A 17,738-nucleotide genomic window follows, 5' to 3' on the forward strand; every position below is an offset into this window, starting at 1 on the left:
ATCAACATTGCTTGGAGATGCTGGGGATTGAACCCAGGACCTCATACATGCGAAGCATGCGCTCTACCACTGAGCTACATCCCCTCTTTGTGACCAGTGTGTTCTGTTATTTACCTAGATGTGCCTTTATATCAAATTTTTTCGTTTATAAAAGTCAAAACTGGAATGCATACAAAAGTAATTTTGAGGTTCAAGTCAAAAGTAAAGAAAGTACTTGACAATTACACATTGCTTGGAGATGCTGAGGATTGAACCAACGACCTAATACATGCGAAGGATTTGGTCTACCACTGAGTTTAAAAACAAGTAAAGCAAGTGTTGGAAAGATCAACATTGCTTGGAGATGCTGGGGATTGAACCCAGGACCTCATACATGCAAAGCATGCGCTCTACCACTGAGCTACATCCCCTCTTGTAATTAAGCTTGTTCTTTTAGTTACCTAGATGTGCCTTTAATTTAAAATTTACCGTTTATTAAGGTCAAAGCTGGAATGCATAGAAATGTGACTATGAGGTTCAAGACACAAAACAAGTATTGGTAAGCTCCAAATTGCTTGGAGATGCTGGGGATTGAACCCAGGACCTCATACATGCGAAGCATGCGCTCTACCACTGAGCTACATCCCCTCTTTGTGACCAGTGTGTTCTGTTATTTACCTAGATGTGCCTTTATATCAAATTTTTTCGTTTATAAAAGTCAAAACTGGAATGCATACAAAAGTAATTTTGAGGTTCAAGTCAAAAGTAAAGAAAGTACTTGACAATTACACATTGCTTGGAGATGCTGAGGATTGAACCAACGACCTAATACATGCGAAGGATTTGGTCTACCACTGAGTTTAAAAACAAGTGAAGCAAGTGTTGGAAAGATCAACATTGCTTGGAGATGCTGGGGATTGAACCCAGGACCTCATACATGCAAAGCATGCGCTCTACCACTGAGCTACATCCCCTCTTGTCATTAAGCTTGTTCTTTTACTTACCTAGATGTGCCTTTAATTTAAAATTTACCGTTTATTAAGGTCAAAGCTGGAATGCATAGAAATGTGATTTTGAGGTTCAAGACACAAACAAAGCAAGTATTGGAAAGTTCCGAAGCATGCGCTCTAGCATTGAGGTTTAAGAAACAAGCAAAGCAAGTGTTGGAAAGATCAACATTGCTTGGAGATGCTGAGGATTGAACCCACGACCTAATACATGCGAAGGATTTGCTGTACCACTGAGTTAAAGAAACAAGCAAAGCAAGTGTTGGAAAGATCAACATTGCTTGGAGATGCTGGGGATTGAACCCAGGACCTCATACATGCGAAGCATGCGCTCTACCACTGAGCTACATCCCCTCTTTGTGACCAGTGTGTTCTGTTATTTACCTAGATGTGCCTTTATATCAAATTTTTTCGTTTATAAAAGTCAAAACTGGAATGCATACAAAAGTAATTTTGAGGTTCAAGTCAAAAGTAAAGAAAGTACTTGACAATTCCACATTGCTTGGAGATGCTGAGGATTGAACCAACGACCTAATACATGCGAAGGATTTGGTCTACCACTGAGTTTAAAAACAAGTGAAGCAAGTATTGGAAAGATCAACATTGCTTGGAGATGCTGGGGATTGAACCCAGGACCTCATACATGCAAAGCATGCGCTCTACCACTGAGCTACATCCCCTCTTGTCATTAAGCTTGTTCTTTTACTTACCTAGATGTGCCTTTAATTTAAAATTTACCGTTTATTAAGGTCAAAGCTGGAATGCATAGAAATGTGATTTTGAGGTTCAAGACACAAACAAAGCAAGTATTGGAAAGTTCCGAAGCATGCGCTCTAGCATTGAGGTTTAAGAAACAAGCAAAGCAAGTGTTGGAAAGATCAACATTGCTTGGAGATGCTGAGGATTGAACCCACGACCTAATACATGCGAAGGATTTGCTGTACCACTGAGTTAAAGAAACAAGCAAAGCAAGTGTTGGAAAGATCAACATTGCTTGGAGATGCTGGGGATTGAACCCAGGACCTCATACATGCGAAGCATGCGCTCTACCACTGAGCTACATCCCCTCTTTGTGACCAGTGTGTTCTGTTATTTACCTAGATGTGCCTTTATATCAAATTTTTTTCGTTTATAAAAGTCAAAACTGGAATGCATACAAAAGGAATTTTGAGGTTCAAGTCAAAAGTAAAGAAAGTACTTGACAATTCCACATTGCTTGGAGATGCTGAGGATTGAACCAACGACCTAATACATGCGAAGGATTTGGTCTACCACTGAGTTTAAAAACAAGTAAAGCAAGTGTTGGAAAGATCAACATTGCTTGGAGATGCTGGGGATTGAACCCAGGACCTCATACATGCAAAGCATGCGCTCTACCACTGAGCTACATGCCCTCTTGAAGATAAGCTTGTTCTGTTATTTACCTAGATGTGCCTTTATATCAAATTTTTTCGTTTATAAAAGTCAAAACTGGAATGCATACAAAAGTAATTTTGAGGTTCAAGTCAAAAGTAAAGAAAGTACTTGACAATTACACATTGCTTGGAGATGCTGAGGATTGAACCAACGACCTAATACATGCGAAGGATTTGGTCTACCACTGAGTTTAAAAACAAGTAAAGCAAGTGTTGGAAAGATCAACATTGCTTGGAGATGCTGGGGATTGAACCCAGGACCTCATACATGCAAAGCATGCGCTCTACCACTGAGCTACATCCCCTCTTGTAATTAAGCTTGTTCTTTTAGTTACCTAGATGTGCCTTTAATTTAAAATTTACCGTTTATTAAGGTCAAAGCTGGAATGCATAGAAATGTGATTTTGAGGTTCAAGACACAAACAAAGCAAGTATTGGAAAGTTCCGAAGCATGCGCTCTAGCATTGAGGTTTAAGAAACAAGCAAAGCAAGTGTTGGAAAGATCAACATTGCTTGGAGATGCTGAGGATTGAACCCACGACCTAATACATGCGAAGGATTTGCTGTACCACTGAGTTAAAGAAACAAGCAAAGCAAGTGTTGGAAAGATCAACATTGCTTGGAGATGCTGGGGATTGAACCCAGGACCTCATACATGCGAAGCATGCGCTCTACCACTGAGCTACATCCCCTCTTGGTGACCAGTGTGTTCTGTTATTTACCTAGATGTGCCTTTATATCAAATTTTTTCGTTTATAAAAGTCAAAACTGGAATGCATACAAAAGTAATTTTGAGGTTCAAGTCAAAAGTAAAGAAAGTACTTGACAATTACACATTGCTTGGAGATGCTGAGGATTGAACCAACGACCTAATACATGCGAAGGATTTGGTCTACCACTGAGTTTAAAAACAAGTAAAGCAAGTGTTGGAAAGATCAACATTGCTTGGAGATGCTGGGGATTGAACCCAGGACCTCATACATGCAAAGCATGCGCTCTACCACTGAGCTACATCCCCTCTTGTAATTAAGCTTGTTCTTTTAGTTACCTAGATGTGCCTTTAATTTAAAATTTACCGTTTATTAAGGTCAAAGCTGGAATGCATAGAAATGTGACTATGAGGTTCAAGACACAAAACAAGTATTGGTAAGCTCCAAATTGCTTGGAGATGCTGGGGATTGAACCCAGGACCTCATACATGCGAAGCATGCGCTCTACCACTGAGCTACATCCCCTCTTTGTGACCAGTGTGTTCTGTTATTTACCTAGATGTGCCTTTATATCAAATTTTTTCGTTTATAAAAGTCAAAACTGGAATGCATACAAAAGTAATTTTGAGGTTCAAGTCAAAAGTAAAGAAAGTACTTGACAATTACACATTGCTTGGAGATGCTGAGGATTGAACCAACGACCTAATACATGCGAAGGATTTGGTCTACCACTGAGTTTAAAAACAAGTGAAGCAAGTGTTGGAAAGATCAACATTAATTGGAGATGCTGGGGATTGAACCCAGGACCTCATACATGCAAAGCATGCGCTCTACCACTGAGCTACATCCCCTCTTGTCATTAAGCTTGTTCTTTTACTTACCTAGATGTGCCTTTAATTTAAAATTTACCGTTTATTAAGGTCAAAGCTGGAATGCATAGAAATGTGATTTTGAGGTTCAAGACACAAACAAAGCAAGTATTGGAAAGTTCCGAAGCATGCGCTCTAGCATTGAGGTTTAAGAAACAAGCAAAGCAAGTGTTGGAAAGATCAACATTGCTTGGAGATGCTGAGGATTGAACCCACGACCTAATACATGCGAAGGATTTGCTGTACCACTGAGTTAAAGAAACAAGCAAAGCAAGTGTTGGAAAGATCAACATTGCTTGGAGATGCTGGGGATTGAACCCAGGACCTCATACATGCGAAGCATGCGCTCTACCACTGAGCTACATCCCCTCTTTGTGACCAGTGTGTTCTGTTATTTACCTAGATGTGCCTTTATATCAAATTTTTTCGTTTATAAAAGTCAAAACTGGAATGCATACAAAAGTAATTTTGAGGTTCAAGTCAAAAGTAAAGAAAGTACTTGACAATTCCACATTGCTTGGAGATGCTGAGGATTGAACCAACGACCTAATACATGCGAAGGATTTGGTCTACCACTGAGTTTAAAAACAAGTGAAGCAAGTATTGGAAAGATCAACATTGCTTGGAGATGCTGGGGATTGAACCCAGGACCTCATACATGCAAAGCATGCGCTCTACCACTGAGCTACATCCCCTCTTGTCATTAAGCTTGTTCTTTTACTTACCTAGATGTGCCTTTAATTTAAAATTTACCGTTTATTAAGGTCAAAGCTGGAATGCATAGAAATGTGATTTTGAGGTTCAAGACACAAACAAAGCAAGTATTGGAAAGTTCCGAAGCATGCGCTCTAGCATTGAGGTTTAAGAAACAAGCAAAGCAAGTGTTGGAAAGATCAACATTGCTTGGAGATGCTGAGGATTGAACCCACGACCTAATACATGCGAAGGATTTGCTGTACCACTGAGTTAAAGAAACAAGCAAAGCAAGTGTTGGAAAGATCAACATTGCTTGGAGATGCTGGGGATTGAACCCAGGACCTCATACATGCGAAGCATGCGCTCTACCACTGAGCTACATCCCCTCTTTGTGACCAGTGTGTTCTGTTATTTACCTAGATGTGCCTTTATATCAAATTTTTTTCGTTTATAAAAGTCAAAACTGGAATGCATACAAAAGGAATTTTGAGGTTCAAGTCAAAAGTAAAGAAAGTACTTGACAATTCCACATTGCTTGGAGATGCTGAGGATTGAACCAACGACCTAATACATGCGAAGGATTTGGTCTACCACTGAGTTTAAAAACAAGTAAAGCAAGTGTTGGAAAGATCAACATTGCTTTGAGATGCTGGGGATTGAACCCAGGACCTCATACATGCAAAGCATGCGCTCTACCACTGAGCTACATGCCCTCTTGAAGATAAGCTTGTTCTGTTATTTACCTAGATGTGCCTTTATATCAAATTTTTTCGTTTATAAAAGTCAAAACTGGAATGCATACAAAAGTAATTTTGAGGTTCAAGTCAAAAGTAAAGAAAGTACTTGACAATTACACATTGCTTGGAGATGCTGAGGATTGAACCAACGACCTAATACATGCGAAGGATTTGGTCTACCACTGAGTTTAAAAACAAGTAAAGCAAGTGTTGGAAAGATCAACATTGCTTGGAGATGCTGGGGATTGAACCCAGGACCTCATACATGCAAAGCATGCGCTCTACCACTGAGCTACATCCCCTCTTGTAATTAAGCTTGTTCTTTTAGTTACCTAGATGTGCCTTTAATTTAAAATTTACCGTTTATTAAGGTCAAAGCTGGAATGCATAGAAATGTGACTATGAGGTTCAAGACACAAAACAAGTATTGGTAAGCTCCAAATTGCTTGGAGATGCTGGGGATTGAACCCAGGACCTCATACATGCGAAGCATGCGCTCTACCACTGAGCTACATCCCCTCTTTGTGACCAGTGTGTTCTGTTATTTACCTAGATGTGCCTTTATATCAAATTTTTTCGTTTATAAAAGTCAAAACTGGAATGCATACAAAAGTAATTTTGAGGTTCAAGTCAAAAGTAAAGAAAGTACTTGACAATTACACATTGCTTGGAGATGCTGAGGATTGAACCAACGACCTAATACATGCGAAGGATTTGGTCTACCACTGAGTTTAAAAACAAGTAAAGCAAGTGTTGGAAAGATCAACATTGCTTGGAGATGCTGGGGATTGAACCCACGACCTAATACATGCAAAGCATGCGCTCTACCACTGAGCTACATCCCCTCTTGTCATTAAGCTTGTTCTTTTACTTACCTAGATGTGCCTTTAATTTAAAATTTACCGTTTATTAAGGTCAAAGCTGGAATGCATAGAAATGTGATTTTGAGGTTCAAGACACAAACAAAGCAAGTATTGGAAAGTTCCGAAGCATGCGCTCTACCACTGAGCTACATCTCCTCTTGAAGTTAAGCTTGTTCTGTTACTTACCTAGATGTGCCTTTAATTTAAAATTTACCGTTTATTAAGGTCAAAGCTGGAATGCATAGAAATGTGACTTTGAGGTTCAAGACACAAAATAAGTATTGGTAAGCTCCAAATTGCTTGGAGATGCTGGGGATTGAACCCAGGACCTCATACATGCGAAGCATGCGCTCTACCACTGAGCTATATCCCCTCTTTGTGACCAGTGTGTTCTGTTATTTACCTAGATGTGCCTTTATATCAAATTTTTTCGTTTATAAAAGTCAAAACTGGAATGCATACAAAAGTAATTTTGAGGTTCAAGTCAAAAGTAAAGAAAGTACTTGACAATTACACATTGCTTGGAGATGCTGAGGATTGAACCCACGACCTAATACATGCGAAGGATTTGCTGTACCACTGAGTTAAAGAAACAAGCAAAGCAAGTGTTGGAAAGATCAGCATTGCTTGGAGATGCTGGGGATTGAACCCAGGACCTCATACATGCAAAGCATGCGCTCTACCACTGAGCTACATCCCCTCTTGAAGATAAGCTTGTTCTGTTATTTACCTAGATGTGCCTTTATATCAAATTTTTTCGTTTATAAAAGTCAAAACTGGAATGCATACAAAAGTAATTTTGAGGTTCAAGTCAAAAGTAAAGAAAGTACTTGACAATTCCACATTGCTTGGAGATGCTGAGGATTGAACCAACGACCTAATACATGCGAAGGATTTGGTCTACCACTGAGTTTAAAAACAAGTGAAGCAAGTATTGGAAAGATCAACATTGCTTGGAGATGCTGGGGATTGAACCCAGGACCTCATACATGCAAAGCATGCGCTCTACCACTGAGCTACATCCCCTCTTGTCATTAAGCTTGTTCTTTTACTTACCTAGATGTGCCTTTAATTTAAAATTTACCGTTTATTAAGGTCAAAGCTGGAATGCATAGAAATGTGATTTTGAGGTTCAAGACACAAACAAAGCAAGTATTGGAAAGTTCCGAAGCATGCGCTCTAGCATTGAGGTTTAAGAAACAAGCAAAGCAAGTGTTGGAAAGATCAACATTGCTTGGAGATGCTGAGGATTGAACCCACGACCTAATACATGCGAAGGATTTGCTGTACCACTGAGTTAAAGAAACAAGCAAAGCAAGTGTTGGAAAGATCAACATTGCTTGGAGATGCTGAGGATTGAACCCACGACCTAATACATGCGAAGGATTTGCTGTACCACTGAGTTAAAGAAACAAGCAAAGCAAGTGTTGGAAAGATCAACATTGCTTGGAGATAATTGGGATTAAACCCAGGACCTAATACATGCTAAGCATGTGCTCTACCACTGAGGTTTAAGAAACAAGCAAGGCAAGTGATGGAAAGATCAACATTGCTTGGAGATGCTGGGGATTGAACCCAGGACCTCATACATGCAAAGCATGCGCTCTACCACTGAGCTACATCCCCTCTTGAAGATCAGATTGTTCTGTTATTTACCTAGATGTGCCTTTAAATCAAAATTTAAAGGTTATTAAGGTCAAAGCTGGAATGCGTAGAAATGTGATTTTGAGGTTCAAGACACAAAACAAGTATTGGTAAGCTCCAAACTGCTTGGAGATGCTGGGGATTGAACCCAGGACCTCATACATGCGAAGCATGCGCTCTACCACTGAGCTACATCCCCTCTTTGTGACCAGTGTGTTCTGTTATTTACCTAGATGTGCCTTTATATAAATTTTTTTCGTTTATAAAAGTCAAAACTGGAATGCATACAAAAGTAATTTTGAGGTTCAAGTCAAAAGTAAAGAAAGTACTTGACAATTACACATTGCTTGGAGATGCTGAGGATTGAACCAACGACCTAATACATCCGAAGGATTTGCTCTACCACTGAGTTTCAAAACAAGTAAAGCAAGTGCTTGAAAGATCAACATTGCTTGGAGATGCTGGGGATTGAACCCAGGACCTCATACATGCAAAGCATGCGCTCTACCACTGAGCTACATCCCCTCCTAAAGATAAGTTTGTTCTGTTTCTTACCTAGATGTGCCTTTAAATTAAAATGTACCGTTTATTAAGGTCAAAGCTGGAATGCATAGAAATGTGATTTTGAGGTTCAAGACACAAACAAAGCAAGTGTTGGAAAGATCAACATTGCTTGGAGATGCTGAGGATTGAACCCACGACCTAATACATGCGAAGGATTTGCTGTACCACTGAGTTAAAGAAACAAGCAAAGCAAGTGTTGGAAAGATCAACATTGCTTGGAGATAATTGGGATTAAACCCAGGACCTAATACATGCTAAGCATGTGCTCTACCACTGAGGTTTAAGAAACAAGCAAGGCAAGTGATGGAAAGATCAACATTGCTTGGAGATGCTGGGGATTGAACCCAGGACCTCATACATGCAAAGCATGCGCTCTACCACTGAGCTACATCCCCTCTTGAAGATAAGCTTGTTCTGTTACTTACCTAGATGTGCCTTTAAATCAAAATTTACCATTTATTAAGGTCAAAGCTGGAATGCATAGAAATGTGACTTTGAGGTTCAAGACACAAAACAAGTATTGGTAAGCTCCAAATTGCTTGGAGATGCTGGGGATTGAACCCAGGACCTCATACATGCGAAGCATGCGCTCTACCACTGAGCTACATCCCCTCTTTGTGACCAGTGTGTTCTGTTATTTACCTAGATGTGCCTTTATATCAAATTTTTTCGTTTATAAAAGTCAAAACTGGAATGCATACAAAAGTAATTTTGAGGTTCAAGTCAAAAGTAAAGAAAGTACTTGACAATTACACATTGCTTGGAGATGCTGAGGATTGAACCAACGACCTAATACATGCGAAGGATTTGGTCTACCACTGAGTTTAAAAACAAGTGAAGCAAGTGTTGGAAATATCAACATTGCTTGGAGATGCTGGGGATTGAACCCAGGACCTCATACATGCAAAGCATGCGCTCTACCACTGAGCTACATCCCCTCTTGTCATTAAGCTTGTTCTTTTACTTACCTAGATGTGCCTTTAATTTAAAATTTACCGTTTATTAAGGTCAAAGCTGGAATGCATAGAAATGTGATTTTGAGGTTCAAGACACAAACAAAGCAAGTATTGGAAAGTTCCGAAGCATGCGCTCTAGCATTGAGGTTTAAGAAACAAGCAAAGCAAGTGTTGGAAAGATTAACATTGCTTGGAGATGCTGAGGATTGAACCCACGACCTAATACATGCGAAGGATTTGCTGTACCACTGAGTTAAAGAAACAAGCAAAGCAAGTGTTGGAAAGATCAACATTGCTTGGAGATGCTGGGGATTGAACCCAGGACCTCATACATGCGAAGCATGCGCTCTACCACTGAGCTACATCCCCTCTTTGTGACCAGTGTGTTCTGTTATTTACCTAGATGTGCCTTTATATCAAATTTTTTTCGTTTATAAAAGTCAAAACTGGAATGCATACAAAAGGAATTTTGAGGTTCAAGTCAAAAGTAAAGAAAGTACTTGACAATTCCACATTGCTTGGAGATGCTGAGGATTGAACCAACGACCTAATACATGCGAAGGATTTGGTCTACCACTGAGTTTAAAAACAAGTAAAGCAAGTGTTGGAAAGATCAACATTGCTTGGAGATGCTGGGGATTGAACCCAGGACCTCATACATGCAAAGCATGCGCTCTACCACTGAGCTACATCCCCTCTTGAAGATAAGCTTGTTCTGTTATTTACCTAGATGTGCCTTTATATCAAATTTTTTCGTTTATAAAAGTCAAAACTGGAATGCATACAAAAGTAATTTTGAGGTTCAAGTCAAAAGTAAAGAAAGTACTTGACAATTACACATTGCTTGGAGATGCTGAGGATTGAACCAACGACCTAATACATGCGAAGGATTTGGTCTACCACTGAGTTTAAAAACAAGTAAAGCAAGTGTTGGAAAGAGCAACATTGCTTGGAGATGCTGGGGATTGAACCCAGGACCTCATACATGCAAAGCATGCGCTCTACCACTGAGCTACATCCCCTCTTGTAATTAAGCTTGTTCTTTTAGTTACCTAGATGTGCCTTTAATTTAAAATTTACCGTTTATTAAGGTCAAAGCTGGAATGCATAGAAATGTGACTATGAGGTTCAAGACACAAAACAAGTATTGGTAAGCTCCAAATTGCTTGGAGATGCTGGGGATTGAACCCAGGACCTCATACATGCGAAGCATGCGCTCTACCACTGAGCTACATCCCCTCTTTGTGACCAGTGTGTTCTGTTATTTACCTAGATGTGCCTTTATATCAAATTTTTTCGTTTATAAAAGTCAAAACTGGAATGCATACAAAAGTAATTTTGAGGTTCAAGTCAAAAGTAAAGAAAGTACTTGACAATTACACATTGCTTGGAGATGCTGAGGATTGAACCAACGACCTAATACATGCGAAGGATTTGGTCTACCACTGAGTTTAAAAACAAGTAAAGCAAGTGTTGGAAAGATCAACATTGCTTGGAGATGCTGGGGATTGAACCCACGACCTAATACATGCAAAGAATGCGCTCTACCACTGAGCTACATCCCCTCTTGTCATTAAGCTTGTTCTTTTACTTACCTAGATGTGCCTTTAATTTAAAATTTACCGTTTATTAAGGTCAAAGCTGGAATGCATAGAAATGTGATTTTGAGGTTCAAGACACAAACAAAGCAAGTATTGGAAAGTTCCGAAGCATGCGCTCTACCACTGAGCTACATCTCCTCTTGAAGTTAAGCTTGTTCTGTTACTTACCTAGATGTGCCTTTAATTTAAAATTTACCGTTTATTAAGGTCAAAGCTGGAATGCATAGAAATGTGATTTTGAGGTTCAAGACACAAACAAAGCAAGTATTGGAAAGTTCCGAAGCATGCGCTCTAGCATTGAGGTTTAAGAAACAAGCAAAGCAAGTGTTGGAAAGATCAACATTGCTTGGAGATGCTGAGGATTGAACCCACGACCTAATACATGCGAAGGATTTGCTGTACCACTGAGTTAAAGAAACAAGCAAAGCAAGTGTTGGAAAGATCAACATTGCTTGGAGATGCTGAGGATTGAACCCACGACCTAATACATGCGAAGGATTTGCTGTACCACTGAGTTAAAGAAACAAGCAAAGCAAGTGTTGGAAAGATCAACATTGCTTGGAGATAATTGGGATTAAACCCAGGACCTAATACATGCTAAGCATGTGCTCTACCACTGAGGTTTAAGAAACAAGCAAGGCAAGTGATGGAAAGATCAACATTGCTTGGAGATGCTGGGGATTGAACCCAGGACCTCATACATGCAAAGCATGCGCTCTACCACTGAGCTACATCCCCTCTTGAAGATCAGATTGTTCTGTTATTTACCTAGATGTGCCTTTAAATCAAAATTTAAAGGTTATTAAGGTCAAAGCTGGAATGCGTAGAAATGTGACTTTGAGGTTCAAGACAAAAAACAAGTATTGGTAAGCTCCAAATTGCTTGGAGATGCTGGGGATTGAACCCAGGACCTCATACATGCGAAGCATGCGCTCTACCACTGAGCTACATCCCCTCTTTGTGACCAGTGTGTTCTGTTATTTACCTAGATGTGCCTTTATATCAAATTTTTTCGTTTATAAAAGTCAAAACTGGAATGCATACAAAAGTAATTTTGAGGTTCAAGTCAAAAGTAAAGAAAGTACTTGACAATTACACATTGCTTGGAGATGCTGAGGATTGAAACAACGACCTAATACATGCGAAGGATTTGGTCTACCACTGAGTTTAAAAACAAGTGAAGCAAGTGTTGGAAAGATCAACATTGCTTGGAGAAGCTGGGGATTGAACCCAGGACCTCATACATGCAAAGCATGCGCTCTACCACTGAGCTACATCCCCTCTTGTCATTAAGCTTGTTCTTTTACTTACCTAGATGTGCCTTTAATTTAAAATTTACCGTTTATTAAGGTCAAAGCTGGAATGCATAGAAATGTGATTTTGAGGTTCAAGACACAAACAAAGCAAGTATTGGAAAGTTCCGAAGCATGCGCTCTAGCATTGAGGTTTAAGAAACAAGCAAAGCAAGTGTTGGAAAGATCAACATTGCTTGGAGATGCTGAGGATTGAACCCACGACCTAATACATGCGAAGGATTTGCTGTACCACTGAGTTAAAGAAACAAGCAAAGCAAGTGTTGGAAAGATCAACATTGCTTGGAGATGCTGGGGATTGAACCCAGGACCTCATACATGCGAAGCATGCGCTCTACCACTGAGCTACATCCCCTCTTTGTGACCAGTGTGTTCTGTTATTTACCTAGATGTGCCTTTATATCAAATTTTTTCGTTTATAAAAGTCAAAACTGGAATGCATACAAAAGTAATTTTGAGGTTCAAGTCAAAAGTAAAGAAAGTACTTGACAATTACACATTGCTTGGAGATGCTGAGGATTGAACCCACGACCTAATACATGCGAAGGATTTGCTGTACCACTGAGTTAAAGAAACAAGCAAAGCAAGTGTTGGAAAGATCAACATTGCTTGGAGATGCTGAGGATTGAACCCACGACCTAATACATGCGAAGGATTTGCTGTACCACTGAGTTAAAGAAACAAGCAAAGCAAGTGTTGGAAAGATCAACATTGCTTGGAGATAATTGGGATTAAACCCAGGACCTAATACATGCTAAGCATGTGCTCTACCACTGAGGTTTAAGAAACAAGCAAGGCAAGTGATGGAAAGATCAACATTGCTTGGAGATGCTGGGGATTGAACCCAGGACCTCATACATGCAAAGCATGCGCTCTACCACTGAGCTACATCCCCTCTTGAAGATCAGATTGTTCTGTTATTTACCTAGATGTGCCTTTAAATCAAAATTTAAAGGTTATTAAGGTCAAAGCTGGAATGCGTAGAAATGTGACTTTGAGGTTCAAGACACAAAACAAGTATTGGTAAGCTCCAAATTGCTTGGAGATGCTGGGGATTGAACCCAGGACCTCATACATGCGAAGCATGCGCTCTACCACTGAGCTACATCCCCTCTTTGTGACCAGTGTGTTCTGTTATTTACCTAGATGTGCCTTTATATCAAATTTTTTCGTTTATAAAAGTCAAAACTGGAATGCATACAAAAGTAATTTTGAGGTTCAAGTCAAAAGTAAAGAAAGTACTTGACAATTACACATTGCTTGGAGATGCTGAGGATTGAACCAACGACCTAATACAGGCGAAGGATTTGGTCTACCACTGAGTTTAAAAACAAGTGAAGCAAGTGTTGGAAAGATCAACATTGCTTGGAGAAGCTGGGGATTGAACCCAGGACCTCATACATGCAAAGCATGCGCTCTACCACTGAGCTACATCCCCTCTTGTCATTAAGCTTGTTCTTTTACTTACCTAGATGTGCCTTTAATTTAAAATTTACCGTTTATTAAGGTCAAAGCTGGAATGCATAGAAATGTGATTTTGAGGTTCAAGACACAAACAAAGCAAGTATTGGAAAGTTCCGAAGCATGCGCTCTAGCATTGAGGTTTAAGAAACAAGCAAAGCAAGTGTTGGAAAGATCAACATTGCTTGGAGATGCTGAGGATTGAACCCACGACCTAATACATGCGAAGGATTTGCTGTACCACTGAGTTAAAGAAACAAGCAAAGCAAGTGTTGGAAAGATCAACATTGCTTGGAGATGCTGGGGATTGAACCCAGGACCTCATACATGCGAAGCATGCGCTCTACCACTGAGCTACATCCCCTCTTTGTGACCAGTGTGTTCTGTTATTTACCTAGATGTGCCTTTATATCAAATTTTTTCGTTTATAAAAGTCAAAACTGGAATGCATACAAAAGTAATTTTGAGGTTCAAGTCAAAAGTAAAGAAAGTACTTGACAATTACACATTGCTTGGAGATGCTGAGGATTGAACCCACGACCTAATACATGCGAAGGATTTGCTGTACCACTGAGTTAAAGAAACAAGCAAAGCAAGTGTTGGAAAGATCAGCATTGCTTGGAGATGCTGGGGATTGAACCCAGGACCTCATACATGCAAAGCATGCGCTCTACCACTGAGCTACATCCCCTCTTGAAGATAAGCGTGTTCTGTTATTTACCTAGATGTGCCTTTATATCAAATTTTTTTCGTTTATAAAAGTCAAAACTGGAATGCATACAAAAGGAATTTTGAGGTTCAAGTCAAAAGTAAAGAAAGTACTTGACAATTACACATTGCTTGGAGATGCTGAGGATTGAACCAACGACCTAATACATGCGAAGGATTTGGTCTACCACTGAGTTTAAAAACAAGTAAAGCAAGTGTTGGAAAGATCAACATTGCTTGGAGATGCTGGGGATTGAACCCAGGACCTCATACATGCAAAGCATGCGCTCTACCACTGAGCTACATCCCCTCTTGAAGATAAGCTTGTTCTGTTATTTACCTAGATGTGCCTTTATATCAAATTTTTTTGTTTATAAAAGTCAAAACTGGAATGCATACAAAAGTAATTTTGAGGTTCAAGTCAAAAGTAAAGAAAGTACTTGACAATTACACATTGCTTGGAGATGCTGAGGATTGAACCAACGACCTAATACATGCGAAGGATTTGGTCTACCACTGAGTTTAAAAACAAGTAAAGCAAGTGTTGGAAAGATCAACATTGCTTGGAGATGCTGGGGATTGAACCCAGGACCTCATACATGCAAAGCATGCGCTCTACCACTGAGCTACATCCCCTCTTGTCATTAAGCTTGTTCTTTTAGTTACCTAGATGTGCCTTTAATTTAAAATTTACCGTTTATTAAGGTCAAAGCTGGAATGCATAGAAATGTGACTATGAGGTTCAAGACACAAAACAAGTATTGGTAAGCTCCAAATTGCTTGGAGATGCTGGGGATTGAACCCAGGACCTCATACATGCGAAGCATGCGCTCTACCACTGAGCTACATCCCCTCTTTGTGACCAGTGTGTTCTGTTATTTACCTAGATGTGCCTTTATATCAAATTTTTTCGTTTATAAAAGTCAAAACTGGAATGCATACAAAAGTAATTTTGAGGTTCAAGTCAAAAGTAAAGAAAGTACTTGACAATTACACATTGCTTGGAGATGCTGAGGATTGAACCAACGACCTAATACATGCGAAGGATTTGGTCTACCACTGAGTTTAAAAACAAGTAAAGCAAGTGTTGGAAAGATCAACATTGCTTGGAGATGCTGGGGATTGAACCCAGGACCTCATACATGCAAAGCATGCGCTCTACCACTGAGCTACATCCCCTCTTGTCATTAAGCTTGTTCTTTTAGTTACCTAGATGTGCCTTTAATTTAAAATTTACCGTTTATTAAGGTCAAAGCTGGAATGCATAGAAATGTGACTATGAGGTTCAAGACACAAAACAAGTATTGGTAAGCTCCAAATTGCTTGGAGATGCTGGGGATTGAACCCAGGACCTCATACATGCGAAGCATGCGCTCTACCACTGAGCTACATCCCCTCTTTGTGACCAGTGTGTTCTGTTATTTACCTAGATGTGCCTTTATATCAAATTTTTTCGTTTATAAAAGTCAAAACTGGAATGCATACAAAAGTAATTTTGAGGTTCAAGTCAAAAGTAAAGAAAGTACTTGACAATTACACATTGCTTGGAGATGCTGAGGATTGAACCAACGACCTAATACATGCGAAGGATTTGGTCTACCACTGAGTTTAAAAACAAGTAAAGCAAGTGTTGGAAAGATCAACATTGCTTGGAGATGCTGGGGATTGAACCCACGACCTGATACATGCAAAGCATGCGCTCTACCACTGAGCTACATCCCCTCTTGTCATTAAGCTTGTTCTTTTACTTACCTAGATGTGCCTTTAATTTAAAATTTACCGTTTATTAAGGTCAAAGCTGGAATGCATAGAAATGTGATTTTGAGGTTCAAGACACAAACAAAGCAAGTATTGGAAAGTTCCGAAGCATGCGCTCTACCACTGAGCTTCATCTCCTCTTGAAGTTAAGCTTGTTCTGTTACTTACCTAGATGTGCCTTTAATTTAAAATTTACCGTTTATTAAGGTCAAAGCTGGAATGCATAGAAATGTGACTTTGAGGTTCAAGACACAAAATAAGTATTGGTAAGCTCCAAATTGCTTGGAGATGCTGGGGATTGAACCCAGGACCTCATACATGCGAAGCATGCGCTCTACCACTGAGCTATATCCCCTCTTTGTGACCAGTGTGTTCTGTTATTTACCTAGATGTGCCTTTATATCAAATTTTTTCGTTTATAAAAGTCAAAACTGGAATGCATACAAAAGTAATTTTGAGGTTCAAGTCAAAAGTAAAGAAAGTACTTGACAATTACACATTGCTTGGAGATGCTGAGGATTGAACCCACGACCTAATACATGCGAAGGATTTGCTGTACCACTGAGTTAAAGAAACAAGCAAAGCAAGTGTTGGAAAGATCAGCATTGCTTGGAGATGCTGGGGATTGAACCCAGGACCTCATACAGCAAAGCATGCGCTCTACCACTGAGCTACATCCCCTCTTGAAGATAAGCTTGTTCTGTTATTTACCTAGATGTGCCTTTATATCAATTTTTTTCGTTTATAAAAGTCAAAACTGGAATGCATACAAAAGTAATTTTGAGGTTCAAGTCAAAAGTAAAGAAAGTACTTGACAATTCCACATTGCTTGGAGATGCTGAGGATTGAACCAACGACCTAATACATGCGAAGGATTTGGTCTACCACTGAGTTTAAAAACAAGTGAAGCAAGTATTGGAAAGATCAACATTGCTTGGAGATGCTGGGGATTGAACCCAGGACCTCATACATGCAAAGCATGCGCTCTACCACTGAGCTACATCCCCTCTTGTCATTAAGCTTGTTCTTTTACTTACCTAGATGTGCCTTTAATTTAAAATTTACCGTTTATTAAGGTCAAAGCTGGAATGCATAGAAATGTGATTTTGAGGTTCAAGACACAAACAAAGCAAGTATTGGAAAGTTCCGAAGCATGCGCTCTAGCATTGAGGTTTAAGAAACAAGCAAAGCAAGTGTTGGAAAGATCAACATTGCTTGGAGATGCTGAGGATTGAACCCACGACCTAATACATGCGAAGGATTTGCTGTACCACTGAGTTAAAGAAACAAGCAAAGCAAGTGTTGGAAAGATCAACATTGCTTGGAGATGCTGGGGATTGAACCCAGGACCTCATACATGCGAAGCATGCGCTCTACCACTGAGCTACATCCCCTCTTTGTGACCAGTGTGTTCTGTTATTTACCTAGATGTGCCTTTATATCAAATTTTTTTCGTT

General features: G+C 39.7%; 51 non-coding genes across 51 annotated transcripts; all 51 read right to left on the reverse strand.

Annotated features, from left to right (window-relative positions):
- Positions 1–12: 12 nt before the first annotated feature.
- On the reverse strand, positions 13–84 carry trnaa-cgc (transfer RNA alanine (anticodon CGC)). Its single transcript has one exon. It is a non-coding gene; the product is annotated as a tRNA-Ala (tRNA).
- A 254-nt stretch (positions 85–338) lies between these two features.
- Positions 339–410, reverse strand: trnaa-ugc (transfer RNA alanine (anticodon UGC)). The gene has a single exon. It is a non-coding gene; the product is annotated as a tRNA-Ala (tRNA).
- A 145-nt stretch (positions 411–555) lies between these two features.
- trnaa-cgc (transfer RNA alanine (anticodon CGC)) lies at positions 556–627 on the reverse strand. The gene has a single exon. It is a non-coding gene; the product is annotated as a tRNA-Ala (tRNA).
- A 254-nt stretch (positions 628–881) lies between these two features.
- On the reverse strand, positions 882–953 carry trnaa-ugc (transfer RNA alanine (anticodon UGC)). Its single transcript has one exon. It is a non-coding gene; the product is annotated as a tRNA-Ala (tRNA).
- Positions 954–1,268: 315 nt separating this feature from the next.
- Positions 1,269–1,340, reverse strand: trnaa-cgc (transfer RNA alanine (anticodon CGC)). The gene has a single exon. It is a non-coding gene; the product is annotated as a tRNA-Ala (tRNA).
- Positions 1,341–1,594: 254 nt separating this feature from the next.
- On the reverse strand, positions 1,595–1,666 carry trnaa-ugc (transfer RNA alanine (anticodon UGC)). Its single transcript has one exon. It is a non-coding gene; the product is annotated as a tRNA-Ala (tRNA).
- A 315-nt stretch (positions 1,667–1,981) lies between these two features.
- Positions 1,982–2,053, reverse strand: trnaa-cgc (transfer RNA alanine (anticodon CGC)). The gene has a single exon. It is a non-coding gene; the product is annotated as a tRNA-Ala (tRNA).
- A 255-nt stretch (positions 2,054–2,308) lies between these two features.
- trnaa-ugc (transfer RNA alanine (anticodon UGC)) lies at positions 2,309–2,380 on the reverse strand. Its single transcript has one exon. It is a non-coding gene; the product is annotated as a tRNA-Ala (tRNA).
- Positions 2,381–2,634: 254 nt separating this feature from the next.
- On the reverse strand, positions 2,635–2,706 carry trnaa-ugc (transfer RNA alanine (anticodon UGC)). Its single transcript has one exon. It is a non-coding gene; the product is annotated as a tRNA-Ala (tRNA).
- Positions 2,707–3,021: 315 nt separating this feature from the next.
- Positions 3,022–3,093, reverse strand: trnaa-cgc (transfer RNA alanine (anticodon CGC)). The gene has a single exon. It is a non-coding gene; the product is annotated as a tRNA-Ala (tRNA).
- Positions 3,094–3,347: 254 nt separating this feature from the next.
- trnaa-ugc (transfer RNA alanine (anticodon UGC)) lies at positions 3,348–3,419 on the reverse strand. Its single transcript has one exon. It is a non-coding gene; the product is annotated as a tRNA-Ala (tRNA).
- Positions 3,420–3,564: 145 nt separating this feature from the next.
- Positions 3,565–3,636, reverse strand: trnaa-cgc (transfer RNA alanine (anticodon CGC)). The gene has a single exon. It is a non-coding gene; the product is annotated as a tRNA-Ala (tRNA).
- A 254-nt stretch (positions 3,637–3,890) lies between these two features.
- Positions 3,891–3,962, reverse strand: trnaa-ugc (transfer RNA alanine (anticodon UGC)). The gene has a single exon. It is a non-coding gene; the product is annotated as a tRNA-Ala (tRNA).
- Positions 3,963–4,277: 315 nt separating this feature from the next.
- trnaa-cgc (transfer RNA alanine (anticodon CGC)) lies at positions 4,278–4,349 on the reverse strand. Its single transcript has one exon. It is a non-coding gene; the product is annotated as a tRNA-Ala (tRNA).
- A 254-nt stretch (positions 4,350–4,603) lies between these two features.
- On the reverse strand, positions 4,604–4,675 carry trnaa-ugc (transfer RNA alanine (anticodon UGC)). Its single transcript has one exon. It is a non-coding gene; the product is annotated as a tRNA-Ala (tRNA).
- A 315-nt stretch (positions 4,676–4,990) lies between these two features.
- Positions 4,991–5,062, reverse strand: trnaa-cgc (transfer RNA alanine (anticodon CGC)). Its single transcript has one exon. It is a non-coding gene; the product is annotated as a tRNA-Ala (tRNA).
- A 255-nt stretch (positions 5,063–5,317) lies between these two features.
- trnaa-ugc (transfer RNA alanine (anticodon UGC)) lies at positions 5,318–5,392 on the reverse strand. The gene has a single exon. It is a non-coding gene; the product is annotated as a tRNA-Ala (tRNA).
- A 251-nt stretch (positions 5,393–5,643) lies between these two features.
- Positions 5,644–5,715, reverse strand: trnaa-ugc (transfer RNA alanine (anticodon UGC)). Its single transcript has one exon. It is a non-coding gene; the product is annotated as a tRNA-Ala (tRNA).
- Positions 5,716–5,860: 145 nt separating this feature from the next.
- On the reverse strand, positions 5,861–5,932 carry trnaa-cgc (transfer RNA alanine (anticodon CGC)). The gene has a single exon. It is a non-coding gene; the product is annotated as a tRNA-Ala (tRNA).
- Positions 5,933–6,186: 254 nt separating this feature from the next.
- trnaa-ugc (transfer RNA alanine (anticodon UGC)) lies at positions 6,187–6,258 on the reverse strand. The gene has a single exon. It is a non-coding gene; the product is annotated as a tRNA-Ala (tRNA).
- Positions 6,259–6,577: 319 nt separating this feature from the next.
- trnaa-cgc (transfer RNA alanine (anticodon CGC)) lies at positions 6,578–6,649 on the reverse strand. Its single transcript has one exon. It is a non-coding gene; the product is annotated as a tRNA-Ala (tRNA).
- A 255-nt stretch (positions 6,650–6,904) lies between these two features.
- On the reverse strand, positions 6,905–6,976 carry trnaa-ugc (transfer RNA alanine (anticodon UGC)). The gene has a single exon. It is a non-coding gene; the product is annotated as a tRNA-Ala (tRNA).
- Positions 6,977–7,230: 254 nt separating this feature from the next.
- On the reverse strand, positions 7,231–7,302 carry trnaa-ugc (transfer RNA alanine (anticodon UGC)). The gene has a single exon. It is a non-coding gene; the product is annotated as a tRNA-Ala (tRNA).
- Positions 7,303–7,830: 528 nt separating this feature from the next.
- On the reverse strand, positions 7,831–7,902 carry trnaa-ugc (transfer RNA alanine (anticodon UGC)). The gene has a single exon. It is a non-coding gene; the product is annotated as a tRNA-Ala (tRNA).
- A 145-nt stretch (positions 7,903–8,047) lies between these two features.
- Positions 8,048–8,119, reverse strand: trnaa-cgc (transfer RNA alanine (anticodon CGC)). Its single transcript has one exon. It is a non-coding gene; the product is annotated as a tRNA-Ala (tRNA).
- Positions 8,120–8,373: 254 nt separating this feature from the next.
- Positions 8,374–8,445, reverse strand: trnaa-ugc (transfer RNA alanine (anticodon UGC)). Its single transcript has one exon. It is a non-coding gene; the product is annotated as a tRNA-Ala (tRNA).
- Positions 8,446–8,807: 362 nt separating this feature from the next.
- trnaa-ugc (transfer RNA alanine (anticodon UGC)) lies at positions 8,808–8,879 on the reverse strand. The gene has a single exon. It is a non-coding gene; the product is annotated as a tRNA-Ala (tRNA).
- A 145-nt stretch (positions 8,880–9,024) lies between these two features.
- trnaa-cgc (transfer RNA alanine (anticodon CGC)) lies at positions 9,025–9,096 on the reverse strand. The gene has a single exon. It is a non-coding gene; the product is annotated as a tRNA-Ala (tRNA).
- A 254-nt stretch (positions 9,097–9,350) lies between these two features.
- On the reverse strand, positions 9,351–9,422 carry trnaa-ugc (transfer RNA alanine (anticodon UGC)). Its single transcript has one exon. It is a non-coding gene; the product is annotated as a tRNA-Ala (tRNA).
- Positions 9,423–9,737: 315 nt separating this feature from the next.
- Positions 9,738–9,809, reverse strand: trnaa-cgc (transfer RNA alanine (anticodon CGC)). The gene has a single exon. It is a non-coding gene; the product is annotated as a tRNA-Ala (tRNA).
- Positions 9,810–10,064: 255 nt separating this feature from the next.
- trnaa-ugc (transfer RNA alanine (anticodon UGC)) lies at positions 10,065–10,136 on the reverse strand. Its single transcript has one exon. It is a non-coding gene; the product is annotated as a tRNA-Ala (tRNA).
- A 254-nt stretch (positions 10,137–10,390) lies between these two features.
- On the reverse strand, positions 10,391–10,462 carry trnaa-ugc (transfer RNA alanine (anticodon UGC)). The gene has a single exon. It is a non-coding gene; the product is annotated as a tRNA-Ala (tRNA).
- A 145-nt stretch (positions 10,463–10,607) lies between these two features.
- Positions 10,608–10,679, reverse strand: trnaa-cgc (transfer RNA alanine (anticodon CGC)). The gene has a single exon. It is a non-coding gene; the product is annotated as a tRNA-Ala (tRNA).
- A 1,028-nt stretch (positions 10,680–11,707) lies between these two features.
- Positions 11,708–11,779, reverse strand: trnaa-ugc (transfer RNA alanine (anticodon UGC)). The gene has a single exon. It is a non-coding gene; the product is annotated as a tRNA-Ala (tRNA).
- A 145-nt stretch (positions 11,780–11,924) lies between these two features.
- Positions 11,925–11,996, reverse strand: trnaa-cgc (transfer RNA alanine (anticodon CGC)). Its single transcript has one exon. It is a non-coding gene; the product is annotated as a tRNA-Ala (tRNA).
- Positions 11,997–12,250: 254 nt separating this feature from the next.
- trnaa-ugc (transfer RNA alanine (anticodon UGC)) lies at positions 12,251–12,322 on the reverse strand. Its single transcript has one exon. It is a non-coding gene; the product is annotated as a tRNA-Ala (tRNA).
- A 315-nt stretch (positions 12,323–12,637) lies between these two features.
- Positions 12,638–12,709, reverse strand: trnaa-cgc (transfer RNA alanine (anticodon CGC)). The gene has a single exon. It is a non-coding gene; the product is annotated as a tRNA-Ala (tRNA).
- A 468-nt stretch (positions 12,710–13,177) lies between these two features.
- On the reverse strand, positions 13,178–13,249 carry trnaa-ugc (transfer RNA alanine (anticodon UGC)). The gene has a single exon. It is a non-coding gene; the product is annotated as a tRNA-Ala (tRNA).
- Positions 13,250–13,394: 145 nt separating this feature from the next.
- trnaa-cgc (transfer RNA alanine (anticodon CGC)) lies at positions 13,395–13,466 on the reverse strand. The gene has a single exon. It is a non-coding gene; the product is annotated as a tRNA-Ala (tRNA).
- A 254-nt stretch (positions 13,467–13,720) lies between these two features.
- On the reverse strand, positions 13,721–13,792 carry trnaa-ugc (transfer RNA alanine (anticodon UGC)). Its single transcript has one exon. It is a non-coding gene; the product is annotated as a tRNA-Ala (tRNA).
- Positions 13,793–14,107: 315 nt separating this feature from the next.
- trnaa-cgc (transfer RNA alanine (anticodon CGC)) lies at positions 14,108–14,179 on the reverse strand. Its single transcript has one exon. It is a non-coding gene; the product is annotated as a tRNA-Ala (tRNA).
- Positions 14,180–14,434: 255 nt separating this feature from the next.
- On the reverse strand, positions 14,435–14,506 carry trnaa-ugc (transfer RNA alanine (anticodon UGC)). Its single transcript has one exon. It is a non-coding gene; the product is annotated as a tRNA-Ala (tRNA).
- Positions 14,507–14,761: 255 nt separating this feature from the next.
- Positions 14,762–14,833, reverse strand: trnaa-ugc (transfer RNA alanine (anticodon UGC)). The gene has a single exon. It is a non-coding gene; the product is annotated as a tRNA-Ala (tRNA).
- A 254-nt stretch (positions 14,834–15,087) lies between these two features.
- On the reverse strand, positions 15,088–15,159 carry trnaa-ugc (transfer RNA alanine (anticodon UGC)). The gene has a single exon. It is a non-coding gene; the product is annotated as a tRNA-Ala (tRNA).
- Positions 15,160–15,304: 145 nt separating this feature from the next.
- On the reverse strand, positions 15,305–15,376 carry trnaa-cgc (transfer RNA alanine (anticodon CGC)). Its single transcript has one exon. It is a non-coding gene; the product is annotated as a tRNA-Ala (tRNA).
- Positions 15,377–15,630: 254 nt separating this feature from the next.
- On the reverse strand, positions 15,631–15,702 carry trnaa-ugc (transfer RNA alanine (anticodon UGC)). The gene has a single exon. It is a non-coding gene; the product is annotated as a tRNA-Ala (tRNA).
- A 145-nt stretch (positions 15,703–15,847) lies between these two features.
- Positions 15,848–15,919, reverse strand: trnaa-cgc (transfer RNA alanine (anticodon CGC)). The gene has a single exon. It is a non-coding gene; the product is annotated as a tRNA-Ala (tRNA).
- A 254-nt stretch (positions 15,920–16,173) lies between these two features.
- trnaa-ugc (transfer RNA alanine (anticodon UGC)) lies at positions 16,174–16,245 on the reverse strand. Its single transcript has one exon. It is a non-coding gene; the product is annotated as a tRNA-Ala (tRNA).
- A 319-nt stretch (positions 16,246–16,564) lies between these two features.
- trnaa-cgc (transfer RNA alanine (anticodon CGC)) lies at positions 16,565–16,636 on the reverse strand. The gene has a single exon. It is a non-coding gene; the product is annotated as a tRNA-Ala (tRNA).
- Positions 16,637–17,216: 580 nt separating this feature from the next.
- Positions 17,217–17,288, reverse strand: trnaa-ugc (transfer RNA alanine (anticodon UGC)). Its single transcript has one exon. It is a non-coding gene; the product is annotated as a tRNA-Ala (tRNA).
- A 315-nt stretch (positions 17,289–17,603) lies between these two features.
- trnaa-cgc (transfer RNA alanine (anticodon CGC)) lies at positions 17,604–17,675 on the reverse strand. Its single transcript has one exon. It is a non-coding gene; the product is annotated as a tRNA-Ala (tRNA).
- Positions 17,676–17,738: the final 63 nt, after the last annotated feature.

The sequence above is a fragment of the Pimephales promelas genome, chromosome 8 (assembly GCF_988280905.1).
Source record: "Pimephales promelas chromosome 8, fPimPro1.hap1.1, whole genome shotgun sequence".
NCBI classification, from domain to species: Eukaryota; Metazoa; Chordata; class Actinopteri; order Cypriniformes; family Leuciscidae; genus Pimephales; species Pimephales promelas.